This window comes from Rhinatrema bivittatum, chromosome 1 (genome assembly GCF_901001135.1).
Source record: "Rhinatrema bivittatum chromosome 1, aRhiBiv1.1, whole genome shotgun sequence".
NCBI classification, from domain to species: Eukaryota; Metazoa; Chordata; class Amphibia; order Gymnophiona; family Rhinatrematidae; genus Rhinatrema; species Rhinatrema bivittatum.
In genome coordinates, this window is record NC_042615.1 from 498,528,442 (window position 1) to 498,547,777 (window position 19,336).

At 43.2% G+C, this 19,336-nt stretch overlaps 1 protein-coding gene and 1 long non-coding RNA gene across 2 annotated transcripts in view; one reads left to right on the forward strand and one right to left on the reverse strand.

Annotated features, from left to right (window-relative positions):
• The window catches only part of BCAP31 (B cell receptor associated protein 31), a 113,757-nt gene extending 99,404 nt beyond the window's left edge, over positions 1–14,353 (reverse strand). The window contains exon 1 of the mRNA XM_029609305.1: positions 14,205–14,353. The gene's annotated coding sequence lies outside the window, so the exon portion shown is untranslated. The remainder of the gene's footprint in view (positions 1–14,204) is intronic.
• On the forward strand, positions 1,056–2,160 carry LOC115095518. Its single transcript, XR_003857801.1, has 2 exons — positions 1,056–1,085; positions 1,170–2,160. It is a non-coding gene; the product is annotated as an uncharacterized LOC115095518 (long non-coding RNA).
• Positions 14,354–19,336: the final 4,983 nt, after the last annotated feature.

Sequence of the window (19,336 nt, forward strand, 5' to 3'; positions counted from 1 at the left end):
AACCTCTGTTGTATAATGAGGATCCTGAATTCATACAGGATTGGAATAAAGTAATTAAGTGCACATTAGATCTGATATTACTGATAATCAAGAAGGCACAAGGTACAGTGGCTCAGATTTGGGTAGATTTAGAAAGAACTGGTGCTAGTAAAATCTAGGCTCTCTTTAGAGTCTTGATCTGAAAACACAAATGGAAGAGTTTGCTAATGATTTACGTAAATTTAAACACCAAGTTTCTGAGGGATGAGAAGGACTATAAACGGGGCTCTGTTTATCAATGGATAGGGACCTCTGGTCCCTGTGCAAGGGGTAGAAAAGTGACTTTTCAGAGTTCATCAGATGAAATTATCCTTGTGGGAAGTGTAGTATCTGCCCTCTCTCCTTCAATGGGGACACTGTGGTGTTACCTAACAGACGTTCTGAGTCCTCCTGTGATTCCATAGGCGTGATCTATTTAATATGGTGTCCGTGCTCTGTTATAGAGGCAAGACAATCCACAAACTTAAAATACAGATACAGGAACACGTTAGTTGTATCAGATGTGGCAAACATGAGGCTCCCCTGATCACCCACTGGGAGATGGCAGAGCATAAAGTTGAAGATCTGAGATTCGTGGTTTTCAAAAACCCATCCCATGTGTAAGAGGTGGAGACTTCAGTAGATTACCAATACAAAAAAAAACCAAAACCACACAATTTTTCAGTGAGGTTCTGTAGTTCCGGTTAGTCTAAACAAGGTGGTGGAATGGAATGTTTTTTATTAATGAAACTAAATGGCATAAATTAAAATCCTCCTTATAATCTCAGAAATTTGTTTAAATATGTTTTTCCTCCTCCATAAATTTCTGTCTTTAGGATTAGACAAAACAATACGAGAGTAGTTTGAAGCAGGTGCATTTAGCAATTCCTGAGCCGGGTTCTAAACACTCAGTATGAAGAGACCTAAACTGCCAGTTGTTCACATGCTGGGTGCAGATTAAGCTGTATGTCTGACAAACCAACGGGGAGGGGTTTAATGATTTTATTAGGATGTGAGCATGCTCACGCATTGGAAGAGTTACCAAGTCTGGGTCGAGCATGTTTGGGGTGAGTCTTTGTGTAAGCATTTGTTTGGTGTTTTTCTTGGGATTTTTTTTTTAGTGATTCTTTTTATTAATTCTTTGGTTTTAGAATAAAAGTGGCAGTCCCGATGCAGGCAGCAAGTGCTGCTGAAACGCTGCAGTGTCGGGTGTTGTGATAAGAGTTACTCCTCCTTTTCAGCATCTGTGCTCCATGGGGCTTTCAAGATAGCGAGAGAACACATGATCTCACCCTTAAAAAAGGAGCTGTACATTTCTTATGCCTGGAAAGAAGCCAGTTAGTTCTATTTTTCATGCCTAAGCCAGTGCCTCTCTGGAATGGCGGAACACTTCACAGCAGACGAAATTCTGTTCCAGCTATATAGGAATCAAAATAGCTGATGCTACAAATAAACATATGCAGACAGGCGAACACTTAACTAAGGAGAAGGCTCAATAGCTGGACATTAAGGCTCATGTGACCAGCTTTTACAACTGATTTGAAGATTCCTGTGTGAGTTCTGTGAAGTTTTCAGTGGTTTACTGGCAATCTTCTCTGAATGGATTACAGCTTTCTCAATGAATTTTCTCAATTTGGGGCTTTATTTAAATGATTTTTTCCTTTGTGGTTTTTTTTATTTTTATTTCTCTCTTGTTTTCTCCCTCCCCCCTTTTTTGGGGGTTTATGTTTTGTCATGTCTAACGTGATCTGTGGGTGGCATAATATGGGTTTGAGGGTTGTTCTCTATGCATAGTGAAGTGAGGGATAGATTACTTGATATTTACAGTTCTTAGTTCTTGGCAAATGTATAAAAAGTTATTTACTAAAAAAGATTTAAATAGATCTTCTTAGTAGATTATGGTGAGTGGATTTTTATGACTGTCTTTTTGAATGGTATAACTCGCCAAGGAAGATAGTTTTCAGCACTGCTTTAAAATCACACTTAAACATTCCTTAATAAAGAGCTCAACTCCACTAACTATCCCAACCATTTTAATTCATTTTTGGGCTGGCTATTACATATGGCTCTTTCTGTATCTGCTGGCAGTGATTCTTGAGCAATAAAAAGATGATTATTAAATAAAAAGGAGATAAAACATGATAGGAACACTAAAAGTTTGCTGCACTTTGTTCTTGTAGGTTTTACCTATATATACACCTCACCAGGCTCTGGGGAAGAGCTGACGACATCAAAGCTAAAAAGATAGTGGAGACCATGGCCCTAACCAGCTATGATCTCTGCCAGAGCCAAGAAAACTGAAAGAAACGCAATTAAGTATGCTATAAATATTATGAAACCAACTAGAAATTTCCCAGCATCCTTGGCACGACTGACAGGGAGAGACAGACAACACTATATCTGGCAATAAAGGTGTTTTCTTTTTTTTATTTTTAAACAGCACAACTCATTTCAAATCACTTTCAGCTTCTCTGCATGATGAAGCTTGTATCCTGTTAATTAATGCCTGTCAAGCCTGCATATATACAGGCCCAGGCTTTCCCTTCACACTGTTAAAGTGCAGAGGAACCAGTTCTCAAGGCTTTATAAAAGTCAAAAGCTGCAACCATGTGGAGAAAAAGTTCCAGGTGCTGGATCAAGTCCTGGAGAAAACTGGCCCCTTTTGCACATTATGAAATCTTTTCTGGACCAGCATCAGAATTATACAGAGTTGATGACATACATGAGCTTTCAGGACCACATCATTTCTGAAGAATGGAATTCGTGCACATCAATTATTTTTACACTGGTCCTCCAATACAAGAAAAAACAATAGCCTGGAGAAAGCATGACATACCCAACTTATCCAGAGGAATCAGCAGATGCACCTTGGGCATAAAAGACAAAAGCTCTTTAGAGCACTGCCTACCCTCCCTCAGAACTTCCATCTTTTTCCATTATGCACATACCCTTGACTTCATGTTGTGCCATTCAACCATTACAGCCCACAAACACACAATTTGGGGGTAGGGAGAAGGAGCTCAGACAGACCTTAAGTATATATGGAAGTTACCTTCCAAAAAGAGCTTGCCCTCATGCCTCCTAACACCCTCACCAAAAAAAAAAAAAAGTCAGTCCTGGGAAAGCTTACAGTTTTGTTTTTTTTTGACAGTTTACCTGAATTTCCTTTCCTCTAAGGCAGGCAGGTCAATCTACACCAGGGGGTTATGCACCTCTACCAGCAGATGAAGATGGAATAAGACTGACATCACAGACATATAGCCTTGCCCTGATAAAACTGTGGAGAAACTAATTATTCTTGAACATGACTATTAACAATCAACCCCTCATGCTTCCAATCAATAGGGAACACCATGACTGGTTAAGTCACTTACCAATCCTCCAACAAATAGCAAGAATACTTTGCATCATCTGCACCTAAAGGGCTAACCAAAGCAAAAATTAGCAGCAGAGGGCGGATAGTGGATTGGTCTGCCTTCTTTAGAGGAAAAGAAATTATCAGGCAAGTATTAATTTTTCTTTCCTCTACACTCAGGTCAATCCACACAAGGGGATGTACCAAAACTACTCCCAAACAGGCTGTCCACTGGCCAGTTAACACTTGCCCACACAAAGGCAGCATCCTCCAGAGCCTGAATGTCCAAGCTTGGAAAAGGTGTTTAAGGATGACTATGTCACTGCTCGGCAAACCTTAACAGGAGATAACTGAATCTCCACCCATGATACCACCCAAGCCCTCGTGGAATGCAGTCTAACCTGCTTCGGCAAAGGAATCTTGGCATCCACATAGGCAGCCATGATGACCTCCTTATCCCAACGGGCTACAGTTGCTCGCATCGCCAGTTCACCCTGTTTACCTCCACCATGGAGCATAAAGTCAATTGGACTTCCAGACAGATTTAGTAACCTCCAGGGACAGCAACAGATGACACCTGACATCAAAGGTATGCAAACGACGATACTCACTCATCTTGATCCCTGCCCACTTTGGACAGGGAAATAGACTGATTCAAATGAAAGTCCAAAAACCATTTTTGGCAAAAGGTAAGGTACAGTCTGAAGCATACCACCCCTGGAGCCACTTGCAGAAAGGGCTCACAGCAAGAAAGAGCTTGCAGTTCAGAAACCCAAAGTGCCATGAAAGAATGTCTTCAAGTAATCAGGTGCAACGGAAAGGCCAACAGTGGCTGAAAGGTAGGACCCGCCAAGAAATTCAGGAGCAGATTTAAAGGTTCTACAGAGGCACCGGTAGCCACCAAGGAGGACATATACTTAACTGAAGAAAATAGGATAAAGCATAAGAGTTGGCCAGTTAAAATGTAAGACATTGATAAGACAGGCTAAGAGAAAATTTGAAAAGAAGCTGGATGTAGAGGCAAAAACTCACAGTAAAAACTTTTTAAAATATATCCGAAGCAGAAAGTCTGCGAGGGAGTCAGTTGGACAATTATATGATCAAGAGGTTAAATGGGCAATTAGAGAAGATAAGGCCATCGCGGAAAGATTAAATGATTTCTTTGCTTCAGTGTTTACTGAACAGGATGTTGGGGAGATACCCGTTCCAGAGAAGGTTTTCATGGGTAATGAGTCAGATGGATTGAACCAAATCACTGTGAACCTAGAAGATATGGTAGGCCTGATTGACAAACTGAAGAGCAGTAAATCACCTGGACCGGATGGTATACACACCAGGGTTCTAAAGGAACTCAAAAATGAAATTTCAGATCTATTAGTAAAAATCATTCATTGTACCTGAAGACTGGAGGATAGCTAATGTAACCCCAATATTTAAAAAGGGCTCCAGGGGTGATCTGAGAAACTACAGATCAGTTAGCCTGAATTCAGTGCCAAGACAAATAGTGCAAAGTGATCTAAATATCAAAATCACAGAGCACATAGAAAGACAAGGTTTAATGGAACAAAGTCAGCATGGCTTTATTCGAGGCAAGTCTTGCCTCACAAATCTGCTTCACTTTTCTGAAGGAGTTAATAAACATGTAGATAAAGGTGAACTGGTAGATGTAGTGTATTTGGATTTTCAGAAGGCATTTGACAAAGTTCCTCATGAGAGGCTTCTAGGAAAATTAAAAAGTCATGGGATAGGTGGCAATGTCCTTTCATGGATTACAAAGTGGCTAAAAGACAAGAAACAGTAGGATTAAATGGACAATTTTCTCAGTGGAGGGGAGTGGGCAGTGGAGTGCCTCAGGGATCTGTACTGGGACCTGTGCTTTTTAATATATTTATAAATGATCTGGAAAGGAATACAACGAGTAAGGTAATCAAATTTGCAGATGATTCAAAATTATTCAGAGTAGTTAAATCACAAGCAGATTGTGATAAATTGCAGGAAGACCTCGTGAGACTGGAAAATTGGGCAACCAAATAGCAGATAAAGTTTAATGTGGATAAGTGCAAGGTGTTGCATATAGGGAAAAATAACCCATGTTATAGTTACACAATGTTAGGTTTCATATTAGGAGCTACCAGCCAAGAAAGGTCTAGGTGGATAACACATTGAAACAGTCGGTTCAGTGTGCTGCGGCAGTCAAAAAGCAAACAGAATGTTGGGAATTATTAGAAAGGGAATGGTGAATAAAACGGAAAATGTCATAATGCCTCTGTATAGCTCCATGGTGAGACCACACCTTGAATTCTGCTTACAATTCTGGTTGCCACATCGCAAAAAAGATATAGTTGCGATGGAGAAGGTACAGAGAAGGGCGACCAATATGATAAAGGGGAGGAACAGCTCCCCATGGAGGAAAGACTAAAGAGGTTAGGACTGTTCAAGCTTGGAGAAGAGATGGCTGAGGGGGGATATGATAGAGGTGTTTAAAATCATGAGAGGTCTAGAACGGGTAGATGTGAATCTGTTATTTACTCTTTCGGATAATAGCAGGACTAGGGTGCACTCCATGAAGTTAGCATGTGGCACATTTAAAACTAATCAGAGAAAGTTCTTTTTCACTCAACGCACAATTAAACTTTGTAATTTGTTGCCAGTGGATGTGGTTATTTCAGTTAGTGTATCTGGGTTTAAAAAAGGATTGGAGAAGTCCATTACCTGCTATTAAGTTGCCTTAGAAAATAGCCACTGCTATTACTAGCAAAATTGGCATGGGATACACTTAGTTTCTGGGTACTTGCCAGGTTCTTAAGGCCTGGATTGGTCACTGTTGGAAACAGGATGCTAGGCTTGGTGGACCCTTGGTCTGACCCAGTATGGCATGCTCTTATGTTCTTAACTCCCTTCAGTAATCAGGACACATCTGGATGGGAAGACAAAGGCCCACCATTGACTCGCCTCCTATAACAAGCGAAAGCTGCAACCTGAACCTTCAAGGTGTTAAGGGCCAAGCCTTTATGCAATCCTTCCTGCAAAAGTTGCAAAATGAAAGGAATTTCCACTTTAAGAAGCTGAGAACCTTGCTCCTCACACCAAGCCTTGAAAACTCTACAAACTTTTAAACGTAAGCCAGAGATGTAGAAGTTCTTCTGGTCTGAAGCAAAGTGGAAATCACTACAGCAGAATAACCACGCTTCAACAACTGAGCCCTTTCAAGGGCCAAACCGCAAGACAAAATCAACCTGAATCGTCATATAGAATGAGTCCCTGCCGCAACAGATCCTTCCGGAGCAGCAGGCAAGAGGACTGCCCACCAGCTGCCTCCAGGGCCAATCTGGAGCCATCAAAAAGGATTGTTTCGGTCTGACTTGCATTCATCCAAATGATCCAGCAGGAAGGTGTATAACAGCCCTGTGGCCACACCCAGATGAGAGCATCGAGACTCAGTGCTTTCAGATCCCTTCTGTGACTGAAGAACTGTGGAACCTTCGCACTGCCGGAAGTCACCAGCCAATCTACATAACGGGTGACCCCAGCATTCCACTCTGAGTTGAAAGCTTTTGTCCATTAACTCCCACTCTCCTGGGTCCAAGCTCTGCCTGCTGAGAAAGTCAGCCCTTACATTGTCCTTTCCAGCAATGTGGGAGGTTGATATGTCTAGAAGACTTTGCTCTGCCAATACCATGAGCACATCTATCTCCTACGACACCTGTTGACTTCTGGTTCCGCCCTGATGATTGATGTAGGTCACCACTGTCTCATTGTCAAATGTTATCCTGACCGCCCAAGCCTCTAGACGCTCAGTGAACCTCAAGCCCACCAGCCGAACTGCCCATGCTTCCAATCGATTAATGGATAAGTGCAAGGTGATGCATATAGGGAAAAATAACCCATGCTATAATTACACAATGTTGGGTTCCATATTAGGTGCTACAACCCAAGAAAGATCTAGGTGTCATAGTGGATAACACATTGAAATCATCAGTTCAGTGTGCTGTGGCAGTCAAAAAAGCAAACAGAATGTTGGGAATTATTAGAAAGGGAATGGTGAATAAAAACGGAAAATGTCATAATGCTTCTGTATCGCTCCATGGTGAGACCGCACCTTGAATACTGTGTACAATTCTGGTCGCCGCATCTCAAAAAATATAATTGCGATGGAGAAGGTACAGAGAAGGGCTACCAAAATGATAAGGGGAATGGAACAGCTCCCCTATGAGGAAAGACTAAAGAGGTTAGGACTTTTCAGCTTGGAGAAGAGATGACTGAGGGGGGATATGATAGAGATGTTTAAAATCATGAGAGGTCTAGAACGGGTAGATGTGAATCGGTTATTTACTCTTTCGGATAGTAGAAAGACTAGGGGGCACTCCATGAAGTCAGCATGGGGCACATTTAAAACTAATCGGAGAAAGTTCTTTTTTACTCAACGCACAATTAAACTCTGGAATGTGTTGCCAGAGGATGTTGTTAGTGCAGTTAGTATAGCTGTGTTTAAAAAAGGATTGGATAAGTTCTTGGAGGAGAAGTCCATTACCTGCTATTAAGTTCACTTAGAGAATAGCCACTGCCATTAGCAATGGTAACATGGAATACATTTAGTTTTTGGGTACTTGCCAGGTTCTTATGACCTGGATTGGCCACTGTTGGAAACAGGATGCTGGGCTTGATGGACCCTTGGTCTGACCCAGTATGGCATTTCTTATGTTCTTATTGCTGTTCCTCTGCATTTCCATGACCTTGCACCAGCAACTCCTGACAGCGAGCCCCACCAATCTAGAAGGCTCATATCTGTCGTGAGCCCTAACCAATCTGGTGTCTCTAAGGAGACTCCTTTCCTGAGATGATCCGCTTGTGACCCACACTGCAATTGGGCACTCAACTCCAAGTGAAGCCTCACCATGTAGTCCTGTAACTGCAGACTCCACCAGGAAAGCAACATGTGCTGAAGAGGATGCATGTGCATCCTCGCCCAGGGGACAACCTCCAACATGGCTGCCATCAAATCCGACCACACTTTTGGGCAAACAGTCCTTCAAGGTTTGAACTTGAGCAATCAAATTCTGAATGTGACGCAAGCAGAAAAACTCTACCATAGCTCATACTGAAGTGAATACCAATACTCTCCAATATCCGAGACTGCTGTGAACTGCTCTTGGCCAAGATCACCACTCAGCCTTGCGAGAAGCCAGGTGACTCTTTCACACTCTTGTCCTGAATCAGTCAGTCATCTAGATATGAGTGAACCAGGATGCCATCCTTGCACAAGGACACCGCTACCACCACCATGAACTTGGAGAAGGTCCTGGGCACAGTGGCCAGACCAAAAGGCAGGGCCTGAAACTGATAACATCCCAGAACGGCAAACTGCATAAATCGTGATGTTCCCGGAGAATGAGAATATGCAGATAAGCCTCTGTCAAATCCATAGACGTGAGATATTCCCCCAATTGTACTGCCATTATTATGGCTCACAGCATCTCCATTTGGAAATGAGTCACCTGCAAACGCCAATTGACTCATTTGAGATCCAGGATGGGTCAAAAGAACCCCCTCCTTTTTGGGTACGTCAAAATTCATGGAACAGCAGCCCATATTTTCTTGTGATTCAGGAACAGGAATTACAGCCTTCAAAGTTCAACAGCTTCCTTAATGCATTCTCCACTGCCACTCTTCCATAGAGTTGCATGGAGAGTCCATAAAGGCATCCGAAGGAATGCAAAGGAATTCTAGAGCATAGCAGTCCTTTATCACTTCAAGACCCATTGGTCTGACATGATCTGGACCCATCTCTGATAAAAGCGAGCTAAATGTCAGCCTATCTCCTGCACACCTTCATTGTAAAAATAGAGAAGCTCCACGCCTAGAGCCCGCATCCTTCCAAGGCTTTCTGGTCTGAAAGGACTAAGACCTACTGAAGAGACAAAGCCTCTGAGTAGTCGCTCCCCTATAAGGACAAACACACCTGTAATCTCTAGAAGGCCACTCGTCCAAAAAAGACGCAATGCTGACTTCTTATCCTCCGGCAAGAGAGGGACCTGGGATTCCCAACTCACTGCCAAATAAAAAAAAAAGAACCCTTAAAAAGGTAACCTTGTGAGATTGGACTTAGAAATTGTGTCCGCTGACCAATTTCATACCCACAGCTGACACCTAGCCGCTATCACGGAAGCAACTCCTCTGGCAGCAGAGCGAACAAGGCCACAGTCCATATCAGCTAAGGAGGCAGCTACTGTTTCCATTACTGCTCTGCAATAAACCCTGCTCCCTCTGTCTCCTGAAGAGAAATGCAGACTAGCCCGAGCCATCAGAAAGCAATTCATCGCCATGGCCTCAAAGGCCTGCTTACGGATAGCTTCAATTCTATCCTGAGCATCCTTTAGAGCTGCCCCTCCTTCCACTGAAATGGTGATCCACTTGGTAACAGAACAAACCAGCACAACCACCGTTGGGAAATGCAACTGCTCTCTTGCCTTCAGATCAAAGGGGTACAAACCTGCCAAAGAACCCCCCCACCACCACCACCCCACCCTTTAAAGCTTGCCTCTGACGCACTCCAAGGACAATCAACTCTTGATTTGCATCCAGAAGGGAAAGAAACATGATGCTTTGGTGACCAATATGGGATCCTTTTTCTTCTCATCCGTAGAGTCACCTCCTGCCACACCAAGTATCTTCAGAGTCTGAGATAAAAGACTCCGCAACTCATCTTTATGAAAGAAATGGAGCAGAGTCCTATGTGGCTCTAAATCCTAGGGAATTTCCTTCTCTTCCAGAGGGGAGAAACCCAAATCGTCATTAGTCATCCTTATCCACATCCTCCTGAACATTATCAGGGACTTCTGCACCGTGGTGCTAGCAGACAAGAGGGGACCTCAAGTACACGACCCTGATTTAGAAGGCATCATCACCATCTCTGATGGGTACCCCTGCAGAAACGTCTATAGGCCCTGGAAAAATTCCACCAAGGAAAAGGAGGACTGGTCCATACCAGGTCCCATAAGCCCAAATTAGACTCTCTCTGACCAAGCATCCCAAAACGATGTCTCTGTCTCTGCCATCAGATCAACTGAAAAAGGGGACACCCAGCTTGTTTCACCTTCAGTCAGACTCCCCTCAGACTGAAAGGATGGACCAGCATCAGCAAAATCAGGAGGCGGCAAATCACCTCAAGCATCCAGGCAGCACTGACAGACTCACAGAAAGCCCTGGCTGTATTGCCCTTATATAGCAAGCAGCACAGATCGCTAAGCACTTAAGACTTGTTTGTCTCCGACACCATACCACCCCATACTGATTTGTTGCGTACCCAAAATAAGATACGAGCTCAACTATGCGCTCCGCTAGGTGCTCAATAAGCACTCATATAGGGGCTACATATGCACTCAATATGCAGTTAAATATGCGTGATCACTGGCAGGCCACAGACGTACGCACACAAACAGTCCATGGCCTTGGGCAGACTGTCACTAAACCACCCTGGCGAGAACGTGTGCACATAAGCGCATGAAAAACACAGCTAGAAGATCGAGCCTGGCAGTGAGGTCTAACCAATAGCTGCTCAACCCGCCAGCCTGTGTCGCCTCTACAGCTCTCTAAACTCCCCAGAGAGGAAAAAAGACCCGGTAAGAGCAAAATAGGGGAAATAAAACCTCCCTACTCTTCGACTTTTTAAGTCTATGCCTGAAAACGATGCTGGACTCAAGGACTCAACTGAGGGAAGAACCTACCAGTGTCCCCTCAGGAGGCAAGCAATACTATCAGACTTTTCTTCTTGATTTTCCTTTTTTTTTTAAATAAAAACTACAAGCAATCTCCAATAGGAAGACACAGAATATTGGTGGGCTGATGTCGGGGCAGGACGATATGTCCATGGTTAACTTTTACTCTGTCTCCATCTGCTGGAAGAGGTGCATAATCCACTTATGTGGATGGCCTGCTCCAGTGCAGAAGAATTTACCTTTTCTTGATTGGGGGGGGGGAATCAACTTCTGGACTAACTCTGCTGCCTTCCCTTTCCAGCCCACCCCCACAGCAAGTCATGAGGAAAGAAGGTGGGGGTTTATTTACAGCAGATTTCCAGAAGCTATATTGAGTCATGGAGGAATGTCAAAGCAGAGGGGTGTGAAAGCTAGAGTTCAAATTCTGCTGCCGCTCCTTGTAACCTTGGGCAAGTCACTTCACCATCTACCACCTTAGATACAAACTTACAGGCTGATGCAATAATCTGATCATAAACTGTGCGCTGGTTTTTAGCACAAGTTTTTAATGCTCAGATTAAATTTTTGTAAACTCCCAATGTATCATGAGTTTAAAAAAGCACATTAAATGTAAAATGTGCGTGCAGCACAGGCTGAACACACATTTTAACTTAAGAAGGTGTGGGGGAGAGACATCCCTGACAGGAAAGATCAGTCAGATCACAGCCTTATTGTCCTAGCCAGGCTTTTTTTTTTTTGCACTTAAGACTTTCCTTTTGTTGTAATTCACTAAAGGCCGGATTGTATAAAACTGCGCAAGCGCGAACAAAAGTACGCTGGATTTTATAAGATACGCGCGTAGCCGTGCGTATCTTATAAAATCCGGGGTCGGCGCGCGCAAGGGGGTGCACATTTGTGCAACCTGCGCGCGCCGAGCCCAGCGCGCGCTGCCTGTTCCCTCCGCCCTCCCCCCCCCCTTCCCCCCCCTTCCCCACCCCCCCCCCCCGGCCCTATCTAAACCCCCCTTACCTTTGTTGCATGATTTACGCCTGCTAAAAGCAGACGTAAATCTGTGCGTGCCAGCAGGCTGCTGGCACGCCATCACCTGACCCAAGGGCTGGTCCGGAGGCCTCGACAACGCCCCCGGGCCGGCGCCACGCCCCCGAAACGCCCCTTTTACAAAGCCCCGGGACTTGCGCGCGCCAGCGGCCTATGCAAAATAGGCGTGCCGGCGCGCAGGGCATTTAAAATCCGGCCCTAAATTAATTCCCTCTACTATTCAGATGGTTCCTTAACTCTTTGGATCTTTAGGGCTAAATGGTGACAGCTGCCACTACATATGCAGATAAGTACCGATTTATTCTGCAATCTGGCAGTGGCAGGCAGCTGCCTCTTAGCTGGATAAGTCAGTACTTATCCAGCTACCTGGTATGGGTCACCGCTAGTTAACTGGATAAATACTTATCTGCAGGATAGCCGGATAAATCAGCACTTTATCTGGGTAAGTGGCAGTGGCTGCCACTGTTGAACCAGATAAAACCCTAAAGATCCAAAGAATTAAGGAGCACATCTAAAGAGCAGCAAGAATGAATTTAGAGAATTACAGCAAAAGGAAAGTCTAACAAATGCAAAAATATGGCCATGATCTGGCAGCCATTTCTCCTATCAAGGATGTCATTCCACCAAACATTGTTCTGAACTTTACTTTTTTAGCTGTGCTGGAAACTTAACTCCAGCTCTCACCCAGCAGTTAAGTTTCCAGCACCAAGAAAGATGCACTAGCCAAAGGCAGTCTCATCAGAAAGTACTGTTTAATGCCCTCATTTGCATAGGATTTCTATGCAAGGGCACTAAGCAGTACACCTATTTAGCAAGCCGATGCAATAAACTTGGTGCTAATAAAATTTTTTACCAAGCTTTGATTTTTGGGGGTTTTTTTGTTTTTAATCTCAATGCAGTATGCCGATATGCTAATGCATCAGGAGTTTAAAAACCCATACAAAGTTTTTAAAAAAAAGCATTCAGCACAGGTCGACACATGTTTTAACTAGTGAAGGAGGTGGAGGCCATGACAGGCTATCTGGGTAAGTGGTGGCAGCCTCTGCTTCTATTTACCAGGATAAAGTCTGATTTATGCATCTATCTGGCAGTGAGAAGCGGTGCCAGACAGCCATATATGTCAGTATTATATGGTCATCTTAGCCACATAAGTAATCTGGTTAAGTAGTAGCAAATTGCACCAGACAACCATACTAGTATTGACTTATGCAGTTATCTGGCAACTGCTTCCCACTACCAGATAGAGGGATAAATATATTATCTGGGTAAGTGGCAACACCTGCCACTGGCACATACATTAAGAGTTTCTTATTTTTTTAATTTTTTAACTATGTTTTTTTTTCATGGCACTAGAAACTTAACGCCAGCTTTGACCAGGGGTTAAGTTTGAAATGCCAAAAAAAAAGGTACACTGGCCAGATGCAATCTCTGCATGGGGGCTGGGGGGTTATGCTTAATGCCCTCATTTGCATGGGATTTCCATGTGAGCGCGCTAAGCAGTAGCCCTGTTTGGAGAACCTCGTTTTCTGTGCTCAAATGCAAAACTACTGTTGCACAGGACTTTCTAAAGTCTCACACGGGTCCCCTCTTTAGAGCTGGGCTGCGGGGAAATTATAGATCACTATGACTAAAGTAGAAAGTAAAATAAATAAAAAGCTAATACACCTGCAACTTTCTGACGTTATTTAAAGAACTTATGTCATACTTGAAGAGCATTCCAGACAAGTTTTTAGAAGGCCCATTTACCTCCTATTTTCTTGCCTTTAATACCACTCCGAGGAACATGCTGATTGAGGGAAGGCATTAAAGTCTGGATTAACTACCGTTTCCCTACAGAAGCTCAGTTACACAACAACCGGGAGGGAGGAGAGGTAGACGGGCACTGCAGCGAGGATTGGGAACATAGCCGCACCATTATTAATATCATTATTTATAACAGTCCCCGCCACTCCAGTCACATAAACCACACGAAAAGAGGAATAAAAATAAAATTCCCGGCAGTTTTTAGCACAGACCCAGCGCCCCCCTCCCCCCAGCCTCTATCAGATATCAACCGAACCCTGCCAGGCCCCACTCACCCTCAGGAGCAAACAGCAAGAGTGAGCGCGCGACCGACAAAATCCACGCACGCGCACAGCCCCTCCCACCAACCAAAGAGAAAGGAGACTAGAGTGTCCTGCCCTCCGCCAAAAAAAGGGGCGCTTCAGCCCTGCGCGACAACTTCCTGACCATAGAGAATGGGGGTGAGCGAAAAGAAAACAGGAAAAAGAAATTCGCCGAGCCTGCTACTTCCGTTGACGCGCGTGCTGGCTGCAGTTGAAACGGACAGAAAAAAAAAATAGAAGATGACGAGGAAATGTTGAACACACACACATAACATGTACATTAATAGCAGCAATACTTCCAAGCCTGGACTTCGAGTTACCATTAGTCAGGTAGACTCGGAGATCGCCATTACTAAACAAAAAAATTGATTTCCCCATTCTTATCTAGTGTACAGATACCCAAACTCTTCAAGTTAAGAAGCGACACATCTGGCCTTTTTAATGATTTTGAAATGGGGATAGGCAGGGTTCCCAGGGCTGTGAGGGTTAGTATAATATTAGTAATAATATTTCTACATTTATCAGAAGTTGGTTAACCTGTTCCCTGCCTTCCCCCTATGCTGTCCCCAGGGGTGGGGTGGGAGAATGGAGGAGCACTTCTTTCTCCATTCTATCTCATTCACACCTATCCTCCCTCTTACCCTTTCTCTCTCATTCACTCCCCTCCCTGCTATCACCTCTCTACCCTTTCATTTGCTCCCTTATTTCCTGTCTCACCCCCCTCCCCTCCCAGGGCCTGCTTAATCATTAAGGCAAACTAGGCGATTGCCTAGGGTGACAATTTCTGGGGGGTGAGGGTGGCAAAGATCAACAGCAGGATTGACCTGGAGGGGTAATAATGGTGGTTATCACGTTTGAGTTTATCAAAATCTTGGGAGGCGGGGAGTTGTGCAAGGTTGAAATTTTGCGTACAGTATGTAATACTCTTGCAGCAGTCCTGTCCCCTTCCTACTTTTCACTCTTATTCAACCCCCTTTCACTCACCCTCTCCAGATCCCCCATGCATCCCTTTCCCTTCTTTCACTCTCCTCCTCTGTCTCTTACCCCCTCCCACCTCAATGTTTTTTTCATCTGTTCCCCCTCCCTACCACTGGCTTTCCTTCACCAAGGGTCCTTGCTGCTCTTGTTCCACTGGTGGGGCCTGACCTCCTGCCATCAGCTCTCTCACCCAAATCTCCATAGTACTGCCAGTTTTCTCGCTGAAGGGGCTTGCATAAAAAGAAAAAAAACAAACTCTGTGGGCCAGTTGTGGCATTAGAAAGGAAATGCTTGGTGGACCAGGGCTGTAGTTTGGGAACCCCTGATTTAGTGGGTACTTCCTAGTGACTTGGATTACTCACTGTTGGAGAAATGATGCTGGACTTGATGGACCATTGTAATACAGCAAGGCACTATGTAAGCATACTTATCACTTATTCACCTTCCATTTCTGCTGTTCTGTATGGGAGCAGTAAACTCCTGCCAGATGGGGGGAGACTTAAGGCAGCCAGTGCAGCACAAGCCAAATCACTCTGTGCTCCCTTCTCCTAATCTGTCAGCACTGTTCGACAGTGACTAGAGCAGTGACAGCATAGCAGCATAGGCCACAAGGTCTCTATTCTTGCAGCCAACTCCCTGCACTTGCATACGTCCTCTTCAAAGGAGGCTGGCCACAGAGGCAGGCAGCACTGTGCTTACTCAGAGACCCTGCAGCCTGTGCTGCTGTACCTATTCAGGAGAGCTTGGGTGGGACAGAAAGAATAGAGAAAAGTGAGAAAGGGGAAGAAAGAAGGAGTAACAAGAAGGAATGAGGGAAGGAAGAAAGGGAATGGTGGAAAGAAATAGATAAGGGATGGAGAGGTGAGGAGAATTGAAAGGAGTGGAAGAGAGAAAAGGATTGGTGGAGAAGAAAAGAAGGAGAGATACCGTAGAGAATGGCATATTTGTGAGGGAACAGAAGGTGAGCAATATGAGAAGAGGGTAAAATGAGTGTATAAGAGCAGAAGGGAGCAAGGCGTATATATGAATGAGTTGGGTGGGATGTGGGTGAGGAGATATGTGTGATAGAATTGGGGAGGGACGTGTTAGCAAGAGGGGAGTGAAGAGTGCATGAGGAAAAAATGTCAGAATGAGGAGGGGAAGAAGGGAAGATTGTGGTAAATACCAGGAGGTAAGCTAAAGAGAAACAAAAGTTAAAAAAAAACCAATACAGAAAAGACATAGGTCTGGGGAATGAAATCAGCAAGTGAAAAAAAAAGCAGGATAGAAATATCAAGAACAGAAGAGAAGAAGGAAATGCAGAAATCAGAGGGGAAAGAAAATGCAGAAAAATTGAAAAATAAGGAAAAAAAATAGACAAATGAACTAGGTTATATAAAACTCTCAAATAAGTGAAAATAACTATAAAAGTATACAGAAAACACATGAAAGAAACAGGAGGGATCAGGAGAAAGGAACAAACTAGAACACGAAAGATTAAAAACAAGCAAGAAATAATGAAAAACTTTTGTTGAAAAATATTGTTACTTTACAAGATAAATCAACAGAGCAGGATTACCAGGCATTGGTTACCCTAGGACCGTTAAGGCCCTGGGCAAGAGAGTCATTTGAGGCCCCCTAAAGGCTTCATTTGGAGGAGCTAGATCAAAGATGGACATTTTTATTTCAGTTTCACTTTGCACTATCCATGAAACTGCAATGAAAATTGTATTGTGAATCTTTTTAATACTCTTTGGGCAAATAGAGCCACTTTGCAACAACTTCAGCTGCAAAATTCTGGAGCCCCCAAAGATGTGAAGTTCGGTGGTTGCCTGATTTGTCACCACTGGTACTCATATTAGTAAGGACCAGACAGGATGAGTGTTTTGCTTAGTTCCTGATGTATTTGATTCAGATTATTTATTTTTATGATATGTGGTAAGCTATAATTTCTTCATTCAATCAATAATGTACAGCTCTGGTAGCAGTATTGGACCCTGGAGAAAACCAAAGTTTTTGTAGGCTGTGATACCTTTTAAAGGCCCCCACAAAAAGAATGTATCGCAACCTACACAGATTTCCTTAAAACAGTGAGGGAGTTTAGAATATCTAATTTCTTTTAAGAAAATGGATTCTGAGATTCAAGAAATTCTGCATATTTTACATTTTTTGTGTGTGGTTAGTACTCCTTAAATGTGTGCACAAAAGCCTTATGCATGGATTTTTGCAGCAAGGATGGTATTGGGGAGGAGGGAGAAGGTTGTGACAGCTTGACATTCTCCCTCTTAAAAATGTGCTCCCCTTGGCAGCTTTGCTTATGTTCTTACACATGCTGCTGCAGTGGCAGAGGAGAAGGAGGCTTCCCTCAGCAGATTTTCTGAGGGGAATCCTCCATCTACACACATGCACTATATTCTTTGAGGTGGTTCCTCTCCCCATTCTTAGGTGTTGTTTTACAAAGTATAGTAAAAAAAAAAAAATACCGTATGGAGAGATTGGTATCACAATACAGACAATGAGCGAGGATTTTGTACTTTGGTGCGATTTGAGTTTCACACTGATTGCGCAGGCACTGGCCAGGTCTACAAAAATGTCACTTGTATACTCTCAGTGAGAATATACCTTTTGTACTTGTTACTGATATTTGTATTTCTTTAAAAACATTTTTAAGCTGCTTATAATGCATCTGGCAAACAGTGGATTACAACATTATTAAAATACAAGATATTAATAAAAATACAATGAGAAGAAAACATAAACCTGGATCACTTTTGCACTATGCATACACAATTATTAAGTACTAAATACTTTCCCAAAGGCTTCCTGAAATAGAAATATTGTAACCAATTTTTTCAAAAAATGTTTATATCAGAAATTGCCCTCAAATGAACCAGCAAATTGTTCCAAATTATAGGTCCTATAACAGAAAAAGCTTTGCTCCTGGTTTTTAAGCTAAAAGCTTTAATTGAGGGAATTTCTAAAAGATCCTGGGAACGAAGAGTTCTTCCGGGTACATATGATCTTAGGAGTTTAGAGAAATAATGAGGTCCCTCCATTTTGGTAGCTTTAAATATTAAAATCGGTAGTTTAAACTGGATATGCTTTAAAGAGGGCAACCAGTGCAATTCACACAACATTGGTGTAATATGGTCCCAGGGAGCACCGCGCAAAATAAGTCTAGCAGCAGAATTCTGAAATAATCTTAAAGCTTGAATAATAGAGCTTGGTAATCCTGTATATAAAACATTACAGTACTCTATTGATGTCAACCCGAATGACTGCATTAGTGTTTGAAAATCATCTCTATAAATATAGTCAATAAACGAATTGGATTGTTAGTAAAAACCCTCAGACCAGGAGTACGCAAATCCAGTCCTCAAGTGCCACAAGCCAATTAGGTTTTCAGCATATGTACAATTAATATGTATGAGATGTATTTACATATATTGCTCCTATTGCAGTGGTATTTACTCCCAGCCCTCTAGGGCCACTAACAGCTCAGGTTTTCAGGATATCCCTAATGAATATACATGAGATAGATTTGCATGCCCTTGCCTCAGTTGTATGCAAATCTATCTCATGCATATTTATTAGGGATATCCTTAAAAATCGACCTGTTAGTAGCCCTTGAGGACTGGGGGTGGATAATATTGTCAGTTGCATGCAAATACATCTTATTCATATTCACTGCGGGTATCCTGAAAAACTGATCGTCCTGCATCATTCGAGGACCAGAGTTACCAATCTCTTCCTCAGACTATCAGTAGAACTGTTTCTCTGGAGTTGCAACCCTGATGGCAGCCCTACCTGGACAATTACAGCCCGCTTCTCCTCAGAACTTCTAGTGCCAATGTGTTAATGGTTTAAATTGGAGCATTCTGCAACGAGGTAGGTACCCAGGAAGGTGTGGGAAATATGAGGAGAGATTTAGCAAAGCTGTTTGTGGTGCTCAAGGCCTGGAAGTAAGTACCTCTGATCTAAAATTTGGTAGCTAAGAATACAGGGTCAATCATTTCGGCTGCAGAATCCCAGGGGAGCAGTACAATATATGGTGAAATTTTTCTAAGCATGAAAGAAGACTCTGATCTGGAGTGATCATATCTAATGATCTCAAGGTGAATAAGGCAAAGGCAAAAACCTAAAAGATA